This window comes from Pseudophryne corroboree, chromosome 4, assembly GCF_028390025.1.
Source record: "Pseudophryne corroboree isolate aPseCor3 chromosome 4, aPseCor3.hap2, whole genome shotgun sequence".
Lineage (NCBI taxonomy): Eukaryota > Metazoa > Chordata > Amphibia > Anura > Myobatrachidae > Pseudophryne > Pseudophryne corroboree.
In genome coordinates this window covers 739,319,211-739,343,400 of record NC_086447.1, presented here as the reverse complement: position 1 = coordinate 739,343,400, position 24,190 = coordinate 739,319,211, and the positions used below count along the sequence as shown (strand labels likewise).

The 24,190-nt window shown below is 48.7% G+C and overlaps 1 protein-coding gene across 6 annotated transcripts in view; it reads right to left on the bottom strand.

Annotated features, from left to right (window-relative positions):
- The window catches only part of NINL (ninein like), a 277,291-nt gene that overhangs the window by 61,220 nt on the left and 191,881 nt on the right, over positions 1-24,190 (bottom strand). The window lies entirely within an intron of this gene.

Genomic DNA, 24,190 nt, shown 5'->3' with positions numbered 1-24,190 from the left:
CATGTTCCACTGGAGCGGCCGCACGGGGCGCCAGCCCATAGGGGGCGCTGTGTGGCCACCACAATTGTGACAGGTGCTGACGACAGGCGGCCAGAGGCAGCGCCAGAGCCACAATAAGAACGTGTGCGCTGCGCTGCCTGAAATATCCCTCCCCTGCCCTGTCAAAGTTGGCTTCACTGGGACTAATCACGCAGCTGTCGCCCGCTGCCACAAATGAGGCCAGCCAGCCGGCAGCCTCACTGGAACTGTGTGCTTCCTGGTCCTTCCCCCGGTCCCAGCCAGCAATGACATGCTGTGAGGAGGCCTCTCCTTCCCCTCTGACACAGTGAGACCCCGCTGCCTTCCATTGGTCCTTCCTGACCGAGTCCCATTGCCTGGCCCTACCCTGTGCTGCAGCTGCACAGTCAGAGCTGGTGAGTGGTGTTAGGGTATATAAAAGCAATCTGGGGGTGGGGTAGTGACTTATTAATGTTATGGAGGTGTATAAATGTTATCAGTGTGGGAAGGGGGTGGGCATATAAATGTTATCTAGGTGGTGTATTAATATGTATTATTGTGGGAGGGTGGGGGTGTATAGATTTGTAGCTATGTGGTGTATTATAGTGTATTAATGTAGGTCCGGCTCCAGGCATGTTCGTATAGAGCAGCCACGCGGGGCGCCACCCTTAATGGGCACCGCACGCTGGCGCCGCCATATTCGTGCTTGGAGCCAGCCTGCAGTGTCCCGGCCCCGGCATAAACTCTTGTGTGCGCTCTATGCGGCTCGCTGTGCGGCGCCGGCATCTGACGTCAGACGCCGGCGCCGCACAGCGTGCACACAAGAGTTTTGACGAGTCCGCCCACGCCCTCAACAGCACTCCCCCTCCCGGCTCCCAGCACCGCAGGTATTGGGCATTTATGGATCGGGCACTGGGGGCATTTATGTATTAGGGCGGGCAGGGCACTGTGGGGTCATATCTGGACCTGTGGGGTCATTTCTGCACTGTGGGGATATTTATGTATCTGGCACTGTAGGGGCATTTATGTATCTGGAACGGTGGGGACATATCTGGCACGGTGTGGCCATTAATGTATCTGGCACTGCTGGGGGGCATGTCACGTGTTGCTGGCACTGCCGGGGGGCATGTCACGTGTTGCTGGCACTGCTGGGGGGCATGTCACGTGTAGCTGGCACTGCTGGGGGGCATGTCATGTGTAGCTGGCACTACTGGGGAGCATGTCATGTAGTGTTCCCGCTAGGCATCTGTGGCTAGGCAATGTGTCTCAGTGCTCTACCTGGCGCAATGTGTCTCAGTGCTCTACCTGGTGCAATGTGTCTCAGTGCTCTACCTGGCGCAATGTGTCTCAGTGCTCTACCTGGCGCAATGTGTCTCAGTGCAGTACCTGGCGCAATGTGTCTCTGTGCTCTACCTGGCGCAAAGTGTCTCAGTGCTCTACCTGGCGCAAAGTGTCTCAGTGCTCTGCCTGGCGCAAAGTGTCTCAGTGCTCTGCCTGGCGCAAAGTGTCTCAGTGCTCTGCCTGGCGCAAAGTCTATAACGTGCTCTACCTGGTGCAATGTGTCTCTGTGCTCTACCTGGCGCAAAGTGTCTCAGTGCTCTACCTGGCGCAAAGTGTCTCAGTGCTCTGCCTGGCGCAAAGTGTCTCAGTGCTCTGCCTTGCGCAAAGTGTCTCAGTGCTCTGCCTGGCGCAAAGTCTATAACGTGCTCTGCCTGGCGCAAAGTGTCTCTGTGCTCTACCTGGCGCAATGTGTCTCTGTGCTCTGCCTGGCGCAAAGTGTCTCAGTGCTCTGCCTGGCGCAAAGTGTCTCAGTGCTCTGCCTGGCGCAAAGTGTCTCAGTGCTCTGCCTGGCGCAAAGTGTCTAACGTGCTCTGCCTGGCGCAAAGTGTCTAACGTGCTCTGCCTGGCGCAAAGTGTCTAACGTGCTCTGCCTGGCGCAAAGTGTCTAACGTGCTCTGCCTGGCGCAAAGTGTCTAATGTGCTCTGCCTGGCGCAAAGTGTCTAATGTGCTCTGCCTGGCGCAAAGTGTCTAACGTGTTCTGCCTGGCGCAATGTGTCTAACGTGTTCTGCCTGGCGCAATCTGTCTAACGTGCTCTGCCTGGCGCAAAGTGTCTAACGTGCTCTGCCTGGCGCAAAGTGTCTAACGTGCTCTGCCTGGCGCAAAGTGTCTAGGAGGTTCTACCTGGTGCAATGTGTATTAGCTGCACTACTGTGTGGTGTAATGCAAATTGCCACAATTATGTGTCCACGCACCTTCCCCACGAAGCAACGCCCCTAAATTTTTTCAGCGTGCCTTCGGCGCGCACTGTCCATGCTTTCGCATGTAGGTATGGGAGCACCAAGCATTACAGTATGTACATCATTTTGCCCTCCTAATTTAAAAATGTGCCCTCCCTGTGATCAGCACCCTGCTCTAAAAAATAAACACTATCATGTGTAGCTGGCACTGCTGGGGGGGCATATTGTGTGTAGCTGGCACTGCTGGGGGGCATGTCATGTGTAGCTGGTACTGCTGCGGAGCATGTCATGTATAGCTGGCACTGCTGCGGGGCATGTCATGTGTAGCTGGCACTGCTGGGGGGCATATCATGTCTATCTGGCACTGCACATTATGTGTATCTGACACTATACTGGAGACATTGTGTATAAGGAACACTACTGTGGCTGTTATGTGTAAGGCTGCTAATTGTGTGCGTAGAGGGGGTGTGAAAATATATTTATTTATAGTTTGATAATATGACGTTACGAGACCACGCCCACTTTTCCAGAGGTCACGCCCACTTTTCCAGGTGCGCGCGCATAGGGATTATTTATTTTTTGGGGTGGGGGGGGGGGGGGGGGCGCTTTTGAATTTTCTCGCTCAGGGTGCTAGTAGGCCTGGAGCCGGCCCTGTACACTGGGCTCCACAAGGATAGACATAGGGGTGTAGAGTAGGATCTTGATCCGAGGCACCAACAGGCTGAAAAGCTTTGACTGTTCCCAGAATGCATAGCGCCGCCTCCTCTATAACCCCGCCTCCCTGCACAGGAGCTCAGTTTTTAGTTAACCAGCCCAATGCAGTAGCAGGAAAAGAGATGACAACAGTTATACCCCTTTTACACTCGCAGAAAAATCCCGGGATATTGCACGTGAACGCGCATCATCCCGGGATTCTTCTCAGTGTAAATGGGTACAGGGACAATTTCCCGGGACGAGCATCCCGGGATTTCATCCCAGGTCAAAAGCAGGGTTGAACCCGGGACCGTCCCGGGAAGCTGGGTAGTGTGAAAGGGCCCGTCCCGGGATTCACTACCCGGGACTGTTAAAAGGCCTCCGATTGGAGCTTTCATGGGCTCAGAAAAGATGATGTCATCATTCAGAGCCCTGGGGAGCGTCCTTGATGCGTGTGAGGAAGGCAGCATGGCGACCTGGACAGACCAGGAGGTGAGAGAGTTGCTGAGCATTAGGGGAGAGGAGGAAATTATGAGGCAGATCACAGGCACAGTCAAAGATGCAGTCATTTATAAAAACATCTCCAAGATGCTGCAAGCCAGGGGAATCATCCGCACCCAGCAGCAAGTGTTAAACAAAATGAAAACTCTTAAAAAGCATTTCCTTAAGGTGCATGACAACAACAGGAAAAAGAGCGGTGTTGGCCGTATCGACTGGCAGTACTATGACATGTGCGCCAATATCTTTGGAAACACAGCTATATGCAGTCCGGTGAGTCTGTCTTCCAGTTCACAGTACACTGCTACAGAAGGCACTCCAGAAGAGACACAGACAAGCAGTGACGTCTGTCCATCATCACCGTTGTTAATTGACGACACACCTGAGGACAGCGACACATCATCCCAGCCGTCCATAAACACATCCAGAAACGACGACAGCATAACTGCAACCATTGAAGACGTCGTGGATGCTCAGACCAGTGACAGTGGGACTGTACAAAGTGCCGTCACCCCAACTTTACAGAAAAACAGTAAGTACATGTTTAGAAATTAACACTCATAGCACAAATCCACAATTGTTAATCATCCGGTTATGTGCGTAGTATGAGTGGCCAGTGTGGCGGCAGCGTGGCGAGCGCTAATGAGCCCCTTGCAGGATCACTGCGCTCAACACGCTGCTGGCACACTTTGCATTTTCTGCCCCCACGCAGGGGGGCTTTGCATTTTTAAAAAAAGTTCAATGTTGCAGAGTAGCTAGTGTATAGGTGGATTAATGCCACAAACACATGTTTGCTAACGCTGCTATTTTTATATACGCTCATTTTGTATTTCTTCTCTTCACAGTTTACACCGTACCGCCTAGAAGGAAGAAATTGAACAGAGCGGAGCAAGTGGCTAAAGCCATGTCAAATGTCCTTGTCGACCAACTCCGAGAGATGGACGCTACAATGTCCGCACAGGAGGATGCAAGGCTCGACAGGTTTCTAGAGGCAGAACGCCAAATGCATGATGCATTCCTTTCCCAAGTCATGACAATGCAGGAACGCATGAGTAGAGAGCAGTATGACCGCCACAGGGAATTGCACCAAATGAACATGGCGTTCTATGAGCGTATGACCAATACCTCAAGAGCACCAAACCAACACCACAACTCACAATACCCCCCTGAGCAGGGTTTTTCATCATTTAATCCTGGTCCATACTATGCCCCAAATACTGCACCATCTAGTGCGCCAAGCCCAGAGTTTACTGTATTGCGCAATTTGCCGTGAAACACAGTGAATTGCTTTTTTTGGTTGTTATTTGTTGTTAAATAACCACAGTGTGGTCATTGTTTATGCACAACTGTTTGTGCCTTCCTTCATTTTTTTCTATGTTCTGTTTTGTATAGTGTCTACATTAAAGCACTTTTTATTTATTTTTTACACAGTGATAATATACTGCAGGGACACTGTGGTTTATGGTGTTGTATCTACAAACCTACCAGTGTTTTTTTTTTTTTTATGCCAATAAAAACTTGTTTGCAAATCTAGGCATAACATTCCCATTTGTGCGTAAAGTAGACCATGTTTACAGTGTTTTCTACATTGTTTATGCATATATACACAGTTGCTGGCAATGTGTTTTTTTTGGAAAAACATAAATAATGAACCCAAAGATCAAAGGTGGAATACAAAATAAAAACATTTTCATTCACCAAACATGTTGTGCTGATTCTTAAACACTATTGTACCAGTGCTGCAAGGTTGGACGTAATAGTGTGGCGTATTTGTTCTGCAGCGGAGTTTGAGGCAGTCCCAAACAAAGCACCTTCCACATGTGGGTTTATAACCTCAGGGTCCTGCACAGTCCACTCAGGAAGGAATAGCTCATTTTGCAGTTCACAGATGTTGTGCAGTATACAGCACGCAGCTACTACATTAGGCATATTCATAAGGTCCACATCATTGCGCTTCATCAAACAACGCCATCTTCCTTTTAACCTGCCAAAGGCGTTCTCAACCACCATCCTTGCTGAACTCAGGGTGTGAGTATAGGTTTGTTGCTCTGGGGTTAACTGGACCTGTTGGGTGTAGCCTTTCATAATCCAGGGGCGTAAAGGGTATGCAGCATCCCCGATGATGTGGACAGGGATCTCCACCCCATTCACAATCTTTGCACACTCTTTGGGGTACAGCCAGCCTCCCTGCTTCTCCTCTACGATGTTGTACAGGTCAGAATTGGCAAGAACTCGGGAGTCATGAGATCGGCCTGGCCAGCCAATAAACACATCTAGGAAACTAAAGAACAGTAAAATTTAAAACAATTAGAATGTAAAACTCACACATGCAACTCATCCCACCACCCCAAAAATAAACACTTACCAATATTTGTGGTCCACAACAGCCTGTAATATGATGGAGTGCCAGCCCTTCCTATTAAAATAGTCAGCATGGTTGTCACGTGGGGCAATAATGGGGATGTGTGTCCCATCAATCGCTCCTCCACACTGCGGATAGCCTCGCTTCACAAATCCAATGATGGTATCCTGTAAGCGCTGTCCTTGTGGTAGAGATATGAAGCGCTTGTATAAGGTAGATACAATTGCTTTAGTCACCTGGTGGACTATGACACAGCAGGTGGAGATTGCAACACCGAACAAGCATGAGACTGAGCGGTACTCTCCTGGGGTAGCATACCACCACAATGCAATAGCTAATCTCCTGCGTGCCTCGATGGGTCTCCTAAGCCTGGTGGTCTGCATGTCAAGTGCTGGGGTAAGTAATTCCAGGATGTAGTTAAAGGTTGCACGAGACACACGGAAGTTAGCCATCCACTCCTCATCCTGGTAAGCTTCCACGGTCCTCATAAAGGCTTCTCCGTGCCGGCGATCTCTGGACCAAAATGAGCGGTTAGGGCCCATACTCACGCTCAGTATGATACTCATCCTGGATGATATGAAGGCTCTCCTCCTGCGCAAATATTGGCGGCGACTAGCAGCCCTATCCAGCATAAATTGCGCCCTTCTCCTCCTCATAAAATATATGTGCAGTATACTGCACAGTGTGATAAGCTGCATCATGCTGTCAGTGGCTGTATGAAACATCTGCAAAGCAGAAAGAATCATGAGCTCAGGCATACACACTGGTACTCCGTCGGCCATGACTGCAGCGATGGTGTGAGCAGGCACCACCCCTCCCTTTGTTGACTAGTGTGACCTCATCAATGTGAGCCAGAAAAGGCCATTTCTAATGACACACATGTGCATTTGCAGGGATATCCCGGGATCAGTGTAAATGGGGCTGTCCCGGGTCGATCCCAGGTCTTAGTGCAGTGTGAAAGGGGTCAGTCCCGGGAAGGCATCCCGGGACGCATCCCGGGAAGCATCCCGGGAGTGACCCGGGAGTGCGAGTGTAAAAGTGGTATTAGTAGCCACATACACCACACTCTCACGACAGGAGAAGTGTCAGCGGCTAATGCCATACCAACCCAAAGAAGCTAAGTGCGTCAGGGTGGGTGCCTTGTGGAGCCCAGTGTACCTCGCAGAAAGAGTTTTAACAAAGGTAGGTTCTTACCATAAAACTCATTTTCTGCTGTGGAGTACACTGGGCTCCACAAGGATAGACATAGGGGATGTCCTAAAGCAGTTCCTTATGGGAGGGGACGCACTGTAGCGGACACAAGAACCCGGCGTCCAAAGGAAGCATCCTGGGAAGCAGCAGTATCGAAGGCATAGAACCTTATGAACGTGTTCACAGAGGACCACGTAGCCGCCTTGCACAATTGTTCAAGGGCGCACCACGGCGGGCCGCCCAAGAAGGTCCAACAGACCGAGTAGAATGGGCCGTAATGTGAGCAGGAGATGATAGACCAGCCTTCACATAAGCATGTGCAATCACCATTCTAATCCATCTGGCCAAAGTCTGCTTGTGAGCAGGCCAGCCCCGTTTGTGAAATCCAAACAGCACAAAGAGAGAATCAGATTTTCTAATCGAAGCAGTTCTCTTCACATAGATACCGAGAGCCCGTACCACATCCAAAGACCGCTCTTTGGAAGACAGATCAGGAGAAAGTGCCGGAACCACAATCTCCTGGTTAAGGTGGATCGAAGAAACCACCTTAGGTAAATATCCGGGACGAGTCCTAAGAACCGCCCGGTCACGGTGAAATATCAGATATGGGGAACTACAGGACAAGGCACCCAAATCAGACATTCGTCTAGCTGAAGCAATAGCCAGCAGAAACACCACCTTAAGGGAAAGCCACTTAAGATCAGCTGAACCAAGAGGTTCAAACAGAGACTCTTGTAACGCCTCCAAAACCACCGACAAGTCCCAAGGAGCCACAGGTGGGACATAGGGAGGTTGGATACGCAACACACCCTGAGTAAAGGTATGCACATCAGGTAAGGTCGCAATTTTTCTCTGAAACCACACCGACAAGGCAGATATTTGAACCTTGACGGAGGCCAGAAGCAGGCCTAAGTCCAGGCCCTGCTGAAGAAAAGCAAACAACTTGGCTATACTAAACTTGGAGCTATGAGAAGCAGATTTCCCTTTTCTTGCTTGAACTTCCGAATTACCCTGGGCAGGAGTGACACCGGAGGGAACACGTACGGCAGCCGAAACCTCCACGGCACCGCCAGCGCATCCACGAATGCTGCTTGAGGATCCCTTGTCCTTGCTCCGAAGACCAGAACCTTGTGATTGTGTCGAGACGCCATCAGATCTACGTCTGGAAGGCCCCACTTTTCCACTAGGAGTTGAAACACTTCTGGATGGAGGCCCCACTCGCCGGCATGTACGTCCCGACGACTGAGAAAGTCCGCTTCCCAATTCAGGACTCCCGGAATGAATATTGCCGATATGGCCGGGAGACGGCGTTCCGCCCAATGTAGAATCCGTGAGACTTCCTTCATTGTCAAACGGCCTCGAGTGCCGCCTTGATGATTTATGTAAGCCACTGTGGTGGCGTTGTCCGACTGTACATGAACAGGACGGTTCTGAATTAAATGCTGGGCCAGGTTCAACGCATTGAAGACCGCCCGCAATTCCAGAATGTTGATCGAGAGGAGGGTTTCCTCCTTGGTCCACCAATCCTGAAGGGAGTGTTGCTCCAGCACCGCGCCCCAACCTCTTAGACTCGCATCTGTCGTCAACAGGACCCAGTTGGATATCCAGAAGGGACGGCCCCTGAACAATTGTCGGTCCTGGAGCCACCACAGCAGCGACAGACGGACTTTCGGAGTCAATGGGATCATGTGAGACCTGATCCTGTGAGGCAGGCCGTCCCACTTGGCTAGAATCAGCCTCTGGAGGGGGCGAGAATGGAATTGAGCATACTCCACCATGTCGAATGCTGACACCATGAGGCCCAGCACCTGCATCGCCGAATGTATCGACACTTGCGGACGAGAAAGGAAGCAACGAATCCTGTCCTGAAGTTTCAGGACTTTCTCCTGAGACAAGAATAAACTTTGGTTGTGAGTGTCCAATAGCGCTCCCAAGTGCACCATGCTCTGAGCTGGGACCAGGGAGGATTTCTTCAAGTTGATGAGCCGCCCGTGGGCTTGTAGAAACCGGACAGTCATATCCAGATGACGTAGGAGAAGTTCTGGGGAATTTGCCAGGATTAACAAGTCGTCCAGATACGGCAGTATCCTGACCCCTTGACGGCGGAGTACCACCGTCATCACCGCTATAACTTTGGTGAAGACTCGCGGAGCCGTAGTTAAACCAAAAGGTAATGCCCGAAACTGGTCATGGAGGTTGCAAATCGCAAACTTCAGGTATTGCTGATGTGACGCTGCTATAGGAATATGCAGGTAAGCATCCTGTATGTCCAGGGAGACCATGTAGTCCCCAGGTTCCAAGGTCAGAACTATAGAGCGAAGGGTTTCCATACGGAACTTGGAAACTTTCACAAACTTGTTCAATGCCTTGAGGTTGAGAATGGGCCAGGAAGACCCATTTGGCTTCGGGACTAGAAACAGCGGAGAATAGTACCCCCGGCCCCCCTGCGTAAGAGGCACGTGTACTACGACTCCTGTATCCAGGAGGGTCTGTACTACCGAATGTAGAGTGTTTGCCTTTGTCTGGTCCAACGGGACGTCTGCCCGGCAAAATTGATGAGGGGGTCGGTTTTTGAAGGCTATGGCGTAACCTCAAGTGACGACTTCCCGTACCCAGGCATCTGAAGTGGTCTTCAACCATTCCTGGGTATATCCTAGAAGCCGGCCCCCCACCCTGGAATCCCCCAGGGAAAGGCCCGCCCCGTCATGCGGCAGGCTTATCGGTCTTGGAAGCTGGCTGACGGGCCGCCCAGGCTCTTTTGGGCTTTGGCTTACCAGGTTTGGAAGTGCGGGCCTGCTTGTTGTACGTCTGACCTTTTGCTTTACCTGAAGGACGAAAGGGGCGAAAGGAAATACCTTTAGCCTTCGACACAGAAGGAGCGGTACTTGGCAGAGAGGCAGTTTGGCAGTAGTCAAGTCAGCCACAATCTTATTTAAAGTCCTCCCCAAACAGAATATCTCCCTTGAAAGGGAGTACCTCCAGGGTTTTTCTAGAGTCCAGATCCACAGACCAGGATCTCAGCCACAATATCCGGCAAGCCAGGACTGATGTAGTAGAGGATTTGGTTGCTAGGATACCGGCATCAGAAGCCACCTCTTTAATATAGTGAGAAGCTGTGACAATATATGACAAGCATTGTCTAGCATGGTCAGAAGAGATTTCAGCTTCTAACTCCAAGGCCCATGCTTCAATAGCCTCTGCATTCCATGTTGCTGCAATAGTGGGCCTTTGTGCAGCACCGGTGAGGGTGTAAATCGCTTTCAGACAACCCTCCACACGTTTATCCGTAGGCTCTTTTAGAGACGTGACGGAAGTGACAGATAGAGCTGAGGAAACCACCATCCTAGCCACATGTGAGTCTACTGGAGGAGGCGTTTCCCAATTTTTAGACAGCTCTGGCGCGAGGGGATAGCGAGCCAGCATCTTCTTTTGAAGCACAAACTTCTTACCCGGGGTTTCCCAGGGTTCCTGACGTATATCCACTAGGTGGTCAGAGTGAGGTAAAACTTGTTTAACCACCTTCTGACGCTTGAACCTATCTGGTTTCTTAGGAGGGACGGATGGCTTGGGATCATCCGTAATCTGTAAAATCAACTTAATAGCCTCCAAAAGATCAGGAACATCCACATGTGAACTACCCTCCCCATCAGCAGTATCTGTGTCAGAATCTGTGGGGTCAGTGTAAGAGCCATCTTCATCAGACGAGGTGTCAGTGACAGCAGTGGATTGTGAGGAGATAAGAGCTCGCTTAGAGGACCCCTTGGGTTTGGGCGAGCGAGGGTCAGACTTTTTAGTAGTCAGGGACTGGTTCAACTTCTTCAATTGGTCAGATAAATTGTCCGCCCACGGCGGGTTAGCTGCAGGGACCACATACGATTGCACCGGCATAGGGGGTCCCATAGGGGGTGTCAGTTTATTAACTAGCGTATGCAGAAGCGTGGAAAAAGCAGCCCACGGTGGGTCATAATGTACCTCCGTTGCCACAGTCCCACTGGGGGGCAAGGAGCCCCCAGAACCAGAGCCCACAGCTGCTATATTCTCCTCATATGGATCTGTGGCTTCAGCAACACCTGGAGTGTGTTCCGCCCCAGAACCGTTACCTTCAAAAGCAGACATGATGTAACTTGCAGTATGAGGTAACACAGTACAATTGGCAGCAGCATGGGGGGGCGTGGCCTGGACGGGCATGGTGTAGGAGCCTGATTTCTCAGCTCCCAGGCACATAACTCTGTTTTTACTATCCTGTTTCTCCTGCCCGGTCCCTGGATGCAGTGGTGGTTTGCCTACTTACCTCTCCACGTTCCGGAAGCCCCGCGACCTGCCTGTGCTTTTCGGCTGCTGGTTTGGGTGAAGTTGTTTGTTCTCCTCTGTGGCGTCTCCGGACCGTGGGCGCCATCTTGGATATCGTTGGTGGCGGCTCCTTGCTCCAGCGCTGTGCTCCTGGTGCTCCTCGTTGCAGTCTCTGTCTGGTGCAGCGGTGGAGGTTGATGCTGGCTCCCGCGGGCTCCCTGAGTAACAGGCTCATCGTGATTGTTGACTCCGGCTGCCGCTTTTCACCTGAGGGATAACCAGAGTGGAGAAAGTCTGTCTTACAGTCCAACCTGTGCTGGCGTGCTGGTGACCTTCTTCTGTGGGCTCCTGCGTCTCTCTCCCTTCACTTCCTTCTGCTTTATAGCTGATATTTCAGAGAGACTGTGTGTTGCGGAGTGGGGGCTCTGCCTTACAACGGTATATTTTGCTGCCTCTATACATTGTGCCTGCTGACATTATCCTGTGATATCCAGCTTTCTTTGAACTTCCAGTTTGAGTATACTATGGAGCTAATCCTTCAAGCTATTGCTGTATCCGGTGAGAGGCTTGTGGCCCAACTGGTAAACCTGCATGCTGAATTGTCTCTCTCCTGCAATGACTTGCCATTGTTGCAGGCTGAATCTCCTGAAAATACTCCGCAAGGCTCTGATGCTCGTGATGTGGGACAGTTGGCTTCCTTTCAATCCTGGAAGACGCTTTATTCAAGTCCATTTTCTAATATTGCTGGAAGCTTTGATATCATCTTTTCTCCTTTCTCCGTTGGCGAAAGTGCCCTATGTATATTTTCTTCTACCCTGGAGGATTGTAATATTTCTGCTGTGGATCAGCTGCTTCCCTCGGAGTTCTGCTGGAAGATTTTTCCAGATAACTTAGCTATCCGTCTCTGCAGATTTGTTTCTTGTTCACTACGTCTTCAGTTTGCCAGTGACCGAACCAGCTGCGTGTCTCCATATTCTCATCCGCTGGGCGATTATTTGGGATCTTCTACCATACAGCTTCTCAAATCTATGGATTTTATTTCTGTACACCTTGCCGGGACTGGGGGACTTAAGATTTATCTGGCTGCTTTATGGGCTTTAGGGTGGGATGACCCTCCTTAAATATTGGTGTTTTAATCTGTTTAGATATCCTGATTATCCGTATATACTAACGTTATATTGTGTGCTTTGAGCATTTGTTGGTTGTTTCCTTCTATCTATCCTGGGCTCTATACACCATGCCCGAGGGGTTCATGGGGTTGATTGCCCCCAAGTTTTTTTTAAATTCAATACTTTTTTTATTGATTTTCAACTTTTCACTAAGACATAAGTACAAAAAAAAAAGGCACACACAAACAAAACAAACCAAAACACAACCCCGATTCAGGGAATATGCAGATTCCCAGTTCAATTAGGGTTCAGCTAACACAGTGAAACAAGTGCAGGCTTAAATTCCAAGACATAAATTATAAATTGGAATTAATATCGCATGTTAGCATGGATTTTACAGAGCACTGTATATTGTACATAGTCGTCTATGGCAACACAACATAGTTATTAATCAGATGACACAGCAGCAACACTGGCAAAGGAAAGGAATGGCCGACCGCGGGCGCTAGGGGACTACCTAGACAAAGAGAGGCAGCTCACCCAATATAAATCTAGAATCACACACCCGGTCTAACCCCCCGTTGCATGTCTCGTTTTCAACTCAGCCAGACACGGAGCCCTTAGTAGCGGGTGCTCAGACATTGTGGATTCCAGAGCGCGGAGACTCAAGCCATCTACCCCACAGGTCCTGATATTTTCTCCCCGCCTTTCTAGCTAAGTATACATATTTCTCATGAGAGGCCGTATCATTTACAAGTGAGACCCAGGATCGCATTGTGGGCGCATCTTTGGCCAGCCAAAGCCTGGCAATACACACCTTGGCCAGGCCGCACAGATTGATTACATATCTTTTGGCAGGGGGGTCCAGGGCATCCTCCTCCACAGCAGATAACACACATGTCGTCGGGGAGCATATCGACGAGGGAATACCCGTTGACACCAGGGCGTTAATAACACCTGACCAGAATACGGCTATCTTGGGGCATAGCCAGATAATGTGCCAAAAGTCTGCATCCAGGCTATCACACTTAGGACATCTGGAGGAGTGGGTACCCCCCACATGTCGCAAGCGCACCGGTGTCATGTAAACTCTGTGTATGATAAACAGTTGGATTTGTTGATATCTAATGGTGGTAGTGGATAATCGGGGAGAACACAAAGCACCCTCCCAGATCTCATCAGAGATGGCACCCAAGTCAGATTCCCACTTGTTCCTAAGAAGGGACAACGGGTCAGTATAGTGAGATCGAAGCATGCCTGTATAAATGTTGGACACCAGATGTCCACCTCCCAGGGACCGCAGGAGAGACTTGACCGGGGAGTCAGCAATCATTGGAGGAGTTTTGGGAAATTGTGCGTTAAGTGCATGTCTCAGCTGCAGGTATCGGTAAAAATGAGAAGAAGGTATACTATAGTCCTGTTGAAGCAGCAAGAAGGATTTCAATATACCATCGTTATACAGCTGGCCCAGGGATGTCACCCCCCACCTCCCCCACACCGCCCCAACCTGCAGCAAAGCCAATTCTGGGAAGCCAAAGGCATTGTCCAGAGGAGTATCCGGGTCAATACCTTGGCCTAATAGGATAACATGTACCTGTTTCCATACAAGGACAGCCTGTTTTATTATAGGGATCCTGGACAAGTTAGGGTTCCCACAGAGAAGCAACTGTAATGAAGTGCCGTCAGGGTAGACCTGTAAAAGCATTTGGGAGCATATAGTGAGACCATCTGGGGCATTTACCCACTCCCATATATGTGCCAACTGAGCGGCATAATAGTAAAATCGAAATATAGGGAGAGCTAAGCCTCCCAGCACTTTCGGCCTGGACAGAACGTCAAGTCTCAACCGCGCTCTCCTGCTGGCCCATATTAAAGAAGAGAGCAAACCGTCAATCTGTCTAAATGTCTTCAAGTTAATATATATAGGGGCTTGCTGGAGGACATACAGGAGTTTAGGTAAGTATATCATTTTGACCAAGTTGACCCTACCAGTAACAGTCAGGGGCAGAGTCCCCCAAATCTTGACCTTCGATCGAAGATACACCATCTGCGGCAAGACATTAAGGGAAACATAGGAACAAGGGTCATTTGATACCCATATACCCAGGTACTTAAAAGAATCTACCCATTTAAGGGGGGTATGAATCACTGGGACCACCGAGACCGGGCCTCTAAGGGGAGTAATGGTGGATTTATCCCAGTTAATTTTGAGCCCGGAGAAGCGACCGTAGTTGGTTATTAAGTCAAGGAGTTTAGGTAGGGAGGAAACAATCATCCACGAAAAGCAATAGGTCATCAGCGTATAGCGCTATCCTGTCCTCTCTTGCGCCCACCCTAATACCCACAATATCTTGAGTTGCTCTAATCAAACATGCCAGTGGCTCAACAGCAATGGCAAACAAAGTCGGGGACAGAGGGCAGCCCTGCCTCGTTCCCCTGGATAGGGAGAAGGAGTCCGAAACAAACCCATTCACTGAGACTCTGGCCATGGGCAGAAAATACAATAATTTAACATAACTGATAAAGTTGGGGCCCACGCCAAACCTATTCATAGCCTCCCAGAGGAAGGCCCACTCCACCGAATCAAAGGCCTTTGCGGCATCTAAGGAGGCTATAACGGCAGAGCAGTCCTCCCCCCGAGATACCTGGAAATTAGTAAACAGGCGCCTCAAATTCACAGCGGTGGACTTGCCAGGCATGAAGCCCGTTTGGTCAGGGTGAATAATTTGGGAGATAACCCGGTTAAGTCTGGAAGATAGGACCTTCGCTAAAATTTTAATATCCGTGGGCAACAGGGAAATAGGACGGTAGGATTCAACCCTCCTGGGGTCCTTGTCTGGCTTAGGAATCACTATAATCAAAGCCTCAGACATAGACGGGGGAAGCGCGCCCTGGGCAAAAATTTCATTGAATAACTTAAGCAATTGAGGGGCAAAAAATTTTGTATGCTTCTTATACAGTTCCGGTGGGATGCCATCAAGGCCAGGGGCCTTACCATCGGGGGAGGCAGAGATCGCAGTCTCAATCTCCTCCAACGACAAAGGAGCATCAAGGAGAGCCCTGGAATCACTGGAGATACGGGGCAAATCGACTCCATCTAAGTAGTCACACAGTTCTAGTGAGGAACAGGTCAATTTGGAACTATAGAGTGCCTGATAGAATGAGACAAATTCCGCCACGATCTGAGGGGTACGGTCCAATACAGACCCAGCCGAGTCCAAAATCTCCACCACAGTATGAGAGGAGCGGTCACCCCTTGCAAGATTGGCCAAATAAGAACCTGGTCTATCCCCAGTAGCATATTGGACATGCGAGGAGAAGAGAAGTCTGTGCTGGGTTTTCCCCCACAGGTATTCCCTCCATTCACCCTGCGCATGGAGCCACACCAACCTAGAGGCGTCCAGGCCATCGCGAACATACGTCGTCTCCGAAGCAGTCACCCGGGCCTCCAATTCAGATTCACGTTTTCTAAAGGAGGATTTAAGACTCCCTACCCGCTTAATCAGTGTTCCTCTCAGAAAAGCCTTGAAAGTGTCCCAAAGCAGAGACACATCTGAGGTTTCGTTATGCATAACAAAGAATTCTAACCAGCTTGCCTCCAAGTCGGATCCCTCACCCATATGCGTCAGCCAAAAGGGATTAAATTTCCACACTGCTTGGCCTCGCTGACAGTTCAAATCAATATGTAGCGATATAGGGGAGTGATCCGAAATACCTCTAGTCTCATATCTGACATTTTGAACCTTGGGCAAAAGCTCCCGGGACAAAAGAGCCAAATCTATCCTAGAGAAGGAAGAGTGAGAGCTTGAAAAACAGGAGTACTGCCTCAAATCGGGATACTTCAATCTCCACGGGTCAACCAGACCCAGCTCCGAAACAGTGTCTGCAAATGGGGAACGCTTGGGCTGTGGGTTGGAGGATGCCGTGGACAACCTATCCAACTCGTGGTTCAAAACGTTGTTGAAGTCCCCCATACAGATAACAGCTACCCCAGGGGATACAGCCATAAAGGCAGAGGCCTTTTTAAGGACTTCATGCGAGTATGGAGGAGGAACATACATAGCCAGCAATAGTAGGGGGACGGAGTTAATTTTGCACTTGAGAAATACATATCTACCCCATTTATCCGTTTGCACAGAATCAAGCGCAAAAGGAACAGACTTCCTAATGAGGATCGACACTCCCCGGGACGCTGCAGTATGCATGGAATGGTAAGCCCAGCCCACCCATGGTTTTTTGAGGGACATAATCTTAGTACCCAGTAAGTGGATTTCCATCAGGCAAATTATATCCGAGGCATAAAGCTTGATCTGTCGAAGCACCAGGGAGCGCTTAATTTTGTCATTGATCCCTCGCACATTCCATGACAGAAACTTAACCAAAGCCATGGCAAAGCATTATTGTAATATTGCAGAGTACCCGCGGCCAGCCACCTCCAGTGAATACCAAAGGAGATACACCTGCAGTTAGTTGCGACATAAACATAGCGGAAATAAGCACATTGCACAGCGAAAAGTAAAAACACAGCAATAGTAACAGTCTAAAACAACCCCCACCCCCACCCCGTATACCACCTAAAACTAGCAGCATACCTGGTTCCCTAACAACAAAATACCCTAAATTCTAACCGTAACAGCTAAGGCAGAGAACACCTTAACATACCTCGCCAGTACCAAATAAGGCCAAATTCCTATAACCAATAGGGGGGCCAAGAATATAATGACTTTGAGACAGGAGAATCTCCCAGCTAAACTCAAATCAAATCCCCCCCCCCAACCCACTACACCCACCCCAATTAAATAACCGTTTACCCCTTAAAGACTTTATGGCAAAACAAACACCAAGAGTATAAGGCCTAAGAACAGTGTATAATTAACGTCTAACAGTCTCCCGTCTCCACAGAGCTACCCATTCCCAGTGAAGGCCTATAAGAGCCACAGAGAGCCCCTACGTGAGCACATAGCAAATAACTATACAACCCTTCCGAGCCTGTACAACAATAACATATCAGACATAGAAGAAACCGTATACTTGCAAGTATAGAAATCAAATGTATAAATTCAATCAGCGGCTAACGCCCGCCGTGCCAGAAAGCGTCCGTCCAACCACACTGATGCTTCACGAGGGGTCATAAAGAATTTCGTTTCTCCATCTGAAACTACCCGCAGTTTAGACGGAAAGAGCATGGCATAGGGGATATTCAGTTCACGCAGCCTGCGTTTCACAGGGACAAACTGAGCTCTCTCCTTTTGGACGTCGACGGCAAAGTCCGGAAAAACTGAAACTGGGGAACCGTTCCACTTAAGAGGACCCTTAGTGCGGGCCAGTCTCAGAATCACATCTCTATCCCGATAATGAAGGAGTTTGGCAATAAACGTACGGGGAGGTGCCCCTGGAGGTAGTGGACGCATCGGGACCCTATGGGCACGCTCCACTGCAAAGTGTGAGGTGAATTCCTCTGTTCCGAATGCATCCAACAGCCAACGTTCAAGAAATTTTTCAGGGGAAGCACCCTCCTCTTTCTCCGGAAGTCCGACGAAACGGACATTATTTCGTCGCAATCTCCCCTCCATATCCGTCATCTTTTTATGTACCTCCGTCATCTGAGACTCCAGAGCAGAAGTGCGTCTATCGAGAGGCGTAACCGTATCTTCCAGCGTGGAGATGCGCGTCTCCACTTCACCGACCCTCTCCCGCACCCGCTGGAGGTCGTGGTGTATGATAGATAAGTCCGCCTGGACCTGACCGATCCTGTCGGCCAAGCGGGCTTCACTGGCCGTGACCGCATCCAGCACCTTTTGCAAAGCAGAATCGGTGGCCTCTAGAGATGAGGAGCTCGCCGACGGAGAAGGCGGCGCCGAGGTCGACTGCACCCCACCTCCCTGTTGGGACCGTGTCGGAGGATTTCTGGCAAACTTCTCTAACTTCGCCGCAGCCGCGGCAGATTGATGCGGTTTGACCATTATAGCCGAGCGGACGGCAGATGGCAAGAAATCACAGTAAAAAGTATAGCACAAACTGTCCAGGTGCGGCCAAATAATAACGCAGTGCAGTATATCAGAATTGCCCAGTCGCTGCCCGCGGGTAAGTGTAGTATATCAAAACTGTCCAGTGAGCATATAGCGTATCAGAATAATCAGCCTCCGCCAGCCCAGGATGATAAATCACGACAGGATATTCCTCAGCATGAGGGACACATGCAGCGTGGATCTTGGCCAGATATGCCTTGTGGGATACTGAAACAGAGCAACAAGTAGGCCCTTCAGGGGTTAATATATCACTTCTCCCAGTCCCTGTGCGGAGCAGAGCACAGCAAGGCAGCACTTGTATTGTACCCTGTCCCTATGGGAAACAGAACAGGGCAGGACAGCAACTATATTGTGGGGAGGGCACAGGCACTTATATCCCACAGCTGTGCCGTGTACCTCTTCCCCCAGCAGCAGAGTTCAGGAGGTCAGAGCGGGAGATTACAGGCTGACTGGGGCCGCCGGAGCAAGCGGGGAGAACGGCAGCGGGTCACGTGTCAGCGCCGCGGCCGGGGACCGCTCGAAGACGCTCCCAGCACAGACAGAGCAAGGGAGGAGAAGCGGCTGTTACGATCTCCCCGGCAACGGCAGAGGGGGAGCCGCGGACTCCGGTGCAGGCAGCGCTCAGACGGGAGCCGGGTGCAGGCGCTCAGCGCGGGGATGGCGGCACCTCACGTGGTCCAGCAGGCCCCGGACCTCCGCACACTGGAGCCGCTCTGCCACTGCGGATGGGGCACAGACGGGTCTCAGAGCAGCACAGGGGCACCTCCACCCTTCCCTGCAGGTATTGGGGCGGTTTGCAGGCTCAGGGGGGGGACACAGGATGGGATTCCAGGATGTTGTAGCTGGAGAGACACACAGCCTGTGTGCTACTCCATGTCCTCCAAAGCCACGCCCCCTGATTGCCCCCAAGTTTTAGTAGAATAGGTGGGTGGGGTATTTTGGGATCCAGGTAGGCCATAAGTTGGGGGGTTGGGTCTACAGGGTGGGGGGATTTGGGGGGTGGTGTTTGTCTGGTCCATGTTTTGGAGGTGTTGGGTTGGCACCCTTTTGTTGTTAAAACTAATCCTGATGACATTGCAGTGCTTAAGTTTGGTTTGAGATTTTGGTATATTTTATGTGCATATGTGTCATAATGCTACCTATTGTATTTGTGATTTGGTGGTGTTGGGGTCCGAATGGCGCCTTTGGGTTCCGACATCACTTTTTCTGAATAATAGGATAACTCATTCTGCTATGTTGGTTTGCTATGTCTTTTTCCTATAATACTGTATGCTGACCCTGTATCTCATTTTTATATTGGCATTTTGGGTGTAACTGTTGAAAAAACATAAATAAAACGCAATTAAAAAAAAAAACAATTGGCAGCAGCATTACCCAAACCCCTGCTCAGTGTAGTCAGCACAAGAAGAGATATAGGAGAGATATGGTGACTAAAATCACAGAGAAAAATACGTATTAAAGTATATCTTGTGAAAATCCTATATAAAACCTGACGCACTAAGCCCCCTCAGGTTACAGAATATAGGGATAGCAAGTTGAGTGAGAGACACGAAATGGAAACCACTCAGCAAGCTAATGCACACACATATAGTCACAGTTGTACCATGCAGAGGTTATTACTAACAATAATACTGCACTGGACCAGCTTATATAGCTATGTAGTCAATAGATATAACACTGCACAGTAAGAACTGTATGTATATCACGGGGTAATTGTACTAGAAAACCCTGGCTAAATGCACTCTTTCTTAACTAACACGGTCTAATAGGCAGGTAGAATACTTAAGTGTCATGTAAAGTCACAGCGCTGACAACCAGGCGGCTTTACACAGGAGGATTTGCCCAAGCAGTCCCAGGAACAGTGTAGCTGAGAGAAATGGCGCCCAGACACTGACAGGGAGTGAGGGAGAGACAGATATGCAGCTCCAGGGCGGGAACATTTGTTGGAAATGGCGCCCTGGGGGAGGGGCTCCAGGTCTAAGCCTTATCCCCCTGCTGGCAAAACCACCGGGTACTGTGGGCTACTATTAAAATGGTTTTAAGGGAAAACCTGACCTGCACCCATGCCCTGGTGATCTAGTGGGATCGCCTGTACTGCCGCAGTGTCCACCGCCAGCGCCCGCGGCTCGCCTCCCACTGACCGCGCCGGATCGCGATAATGTACAGGTCCCGCAAGCGGGACCCACTTACCACCTCCCAAAGCGCGGCCACGCGATCCCGGAGAGCCCCCGTCGTGTGTGCCTGACCATGGAAGAAAACCGGAGCCTCCTGCTGTAGTTACCCGGCAACCAGGGCTCGGGAGTGTAGAGCGCCGCTGGGGAGAGCTGGAGCTGCAGCAGTGAATGTCTCCTGACATTTACACACCGCTGCTGCCCTTGTAGTCTTCACTTTTTCTTCAAAAAAGCTCTTCTTAGGGCTGCCCAGAGCAGCCCCTCTGTTATGTGCCTGCTATCTGCGGCACCAACTACAAAACTGGGCTCCTGTGCAGGGAGGCGGGTTTATAGAGGAGGCGGCGCTATGCATTCTGGGAACAGTCAAAGCTTTTCAGCCTGTTGGTGCCTTGGATCAAGATCCTACTTTACACCCCTATGTCTATCCTTGTGGAGCCCAGTGTACCCCGCAGCAGAAAAAAAACATTGCCTGTCGGTTTTACTTCTTACAGTGCAGCTTTTCTGATAACACAGTGGGCTACGCCCATATAGTGTTACCAGCCCAGGTAACATACCTAGTGGTGGTGTCAGCATTTTCAGAGGCGGACCCAAAGCTCTTCATCTCCCCTATCTCCTTCCCCGTTGATTTTACAGTTGCTTGCCTGAGTTATCAACACTCGCTCTGGTAGTACTGTACATTGAGGGGTGGGATCAGAGGTAATGACATCTTTACCCCTGATGCCATTTTGCCAGGTTTACAATAGCTGCTGATGTGCGTAGGGTGCCAATAATGGCATAACCCCCTAGTCTATAAAAGGTACCTCTGTCTAGGCACATGAAAATGGGAAATCCAGAGTCACAGTATGGTTCTCACAAGACAATCCTGCCAATCGCCACCAGGATTCGAGACAATCCCCCATAAACCCCTTCCACTAGACCAGAAACACTGCTAAACATATGTGGAGGCAAGATGTTTACAAGTATAACAATTGGTTCTGATAGGAGAATATACGTACAGTACTGTGCAAAAGTTTTAGACCGTTCTGGAAAAAATGCTGCAAAGTAAGCTTTCAAAAATAGAAGTGTTAATAGTTTATATTTATCCATTAACAAAATGAACAGAAGAGAAATCTAAATCAAATCAATATTTGGTGTGACCACCCTTTGCCTTCAAAACACCATCAATTCTTCTAGGTACACTTGAACACAGTTTTTTGAAGGAACTCTGCAGGGAGGTTGTTCCAAACATCTTGGAGAACTAATCACAGATCTGCTGTGGATGTAGGCTTGCTCAAATCCTTCCGTCTCTTCATGTAATCCCAGGCATACTCGATGTTGAGATCAGGGCTCTGTGGGGGCCATATCACTTACAGGACTCATTCTTCTTTACACTGAAGACAGTTCTTAATGACTTTGGCTGTATGTTTCAGGTCGTTGTCCTGCTGCAGAATACATTTGGTGCCTACTTAATGGTATTGCATGATGGATAAGTACCTACCTGTATTTCTCAGCATTGAGGACACCATTAATCCTAACCAAATCCCCAACTCAATTTGATTAAATGCAGCCCCAAACTTTCAAGAAACCTCCATCATGCTTCACTGTTGCCTGCAGACACTCATTGTTCACCGAAGGGCTGGGCAGCAGTAAAATAAACTGCCTTCTTTTACAGCCAAATATTAAAAAAAATTGACTAATTTTTGTGCACCCCAGTCCCTGTAATTTTGTGCATAGTTGAGTCACTTGGCCTTGTTTTCATTTCAAAGGTATGGCTTTTTGGACGCAATTCTTTCATGAAGAACACTTCTGGCCAGACCTTTACAAACAGTAGATGGGTGCATCCCACTGGTTTCTGCCAGTTCTGAGCTGATGGCACTGCTGGACATCTTACAGTTTCAAAGGGAAGTAAGCATGATGTGTCTTACATCTGATGCACTATGTTTCCTTGGCCAACCACTGCATCTACGGTCCTCAACGTTGCCCATTTCTTTGTGCTTCAATGCAGAAAAATACAGGCAGGTACTTATACATCATGCAATACCATCAGGGAGGCGTCCGATTGGCCCCAAATTTATTCTGCAGCAGGACAATGCCCCCAAACATACAGCCAATGTCATTGAGAGTTATCTTCAGTATAAAGATCAAGGCGTCTTGGAAGTGATGATATGGCCCCCACAGAGCCCTGATCTCAACATCATCGATTCTGTCTGGGATTACATGAAGAGACATAAGGATATGAGCAAGCCAAAATCCAAAGGATCTGTAGTTAGTTCTCCAAGATGTTTGGAACAACCTTCCCACACAGTACCTTGAAAAGCTGTGTGCAAGTGTACCTAGAAGAATCTATGCTGTCGTGAAGGCAAAGAGTGGTCGCAAAAAATATTGATTTGATTTAGATTTCTCTTCTGTTCATTCAGTTTGCATTTTGTTAATTGATAAAAATAAACTATTAACATTTTATTATTTTAAAGCATTCTTACATTGCATCATTTTTTTCCACATCTGCCTAAAACTTTTGCACAGTACCCGTATGTGTGTAAAGAAAAAAAAAATAACAGAATTATCATATATATATATATATATATATATATATATATATATATATATATATATACACACACACATACACACAATCTTGTTACGCGTTACAGAGGTTGTGACCGTAAGATCTGCCTGGAAATTGTATTTTAGGAAGCCAACCTCTCTTGTAAACATCATATGGAACCAGAAGATCCTGGTGACCTTGATCTTCAAGGCAATAACATCATCCAATGAATGAAAATAATGGGATAACAATATAATGACCAAGATAGAATTTGGAAACCACATCAGGCTGGAAAGGTAGTTTTGTACAAAACACAGCCTGAAAATTCAAGAGTGACGATAGATTACCCCACTGGCTATGGAAATAAACAAATGTAAAAAAAATAAAAATTAAAAAAAAAAATGCATTATTTACAGTTATTCAACAGGAGACTGCTGTAATGCCTTCAACTGTAAATTCAAGCCAGACGGGACTAGGAGGACTGAAATAGTTAAATAGAAATGCATGCTGCTCTGAATGTGAATCTTGTGATACAGGTTGAGTATCCCTTATCCAAAATGCTTGGGACCAGAGGAATTTTGGATATCGGATTTTTCCGTATTTTGGAATAATTGCATACCATAATGAGATATCATGGTGATGGGACCTAAATCTAAGCACAGAATGCATTTATGTTACATATACACCTTATACACACAGCCTGAAGGTAATTTTAGCCAATATTTTTTATAACTTTGTGCATTAAACAAAGTGTGTGTACATTCACTCAATTCATTTATGTTTCATATACACCTTATGCACATAGCCTGAAGGTCATTTAATACAATATTTTTAATAACTTTGAGTATTAAACAAAGTTTGTGTATATTGAGCCATCAGAAAACAAAGGTTTCATTATTTCACTCTCACTCAAAAAAGTCCGTATTTCGGAATATTCCGTATTTCGGAATATTTGGATATGGGATACTCAACCTGTATTTGCATTGCGAATGCTCCATACTAGAGATGTGCACCGGACATTTTTCGGGTTTTGTGTTTTGGTTTTGGATTCGGTTCCGTGGACGTGTTTTGGATTCGGACGTGTTTT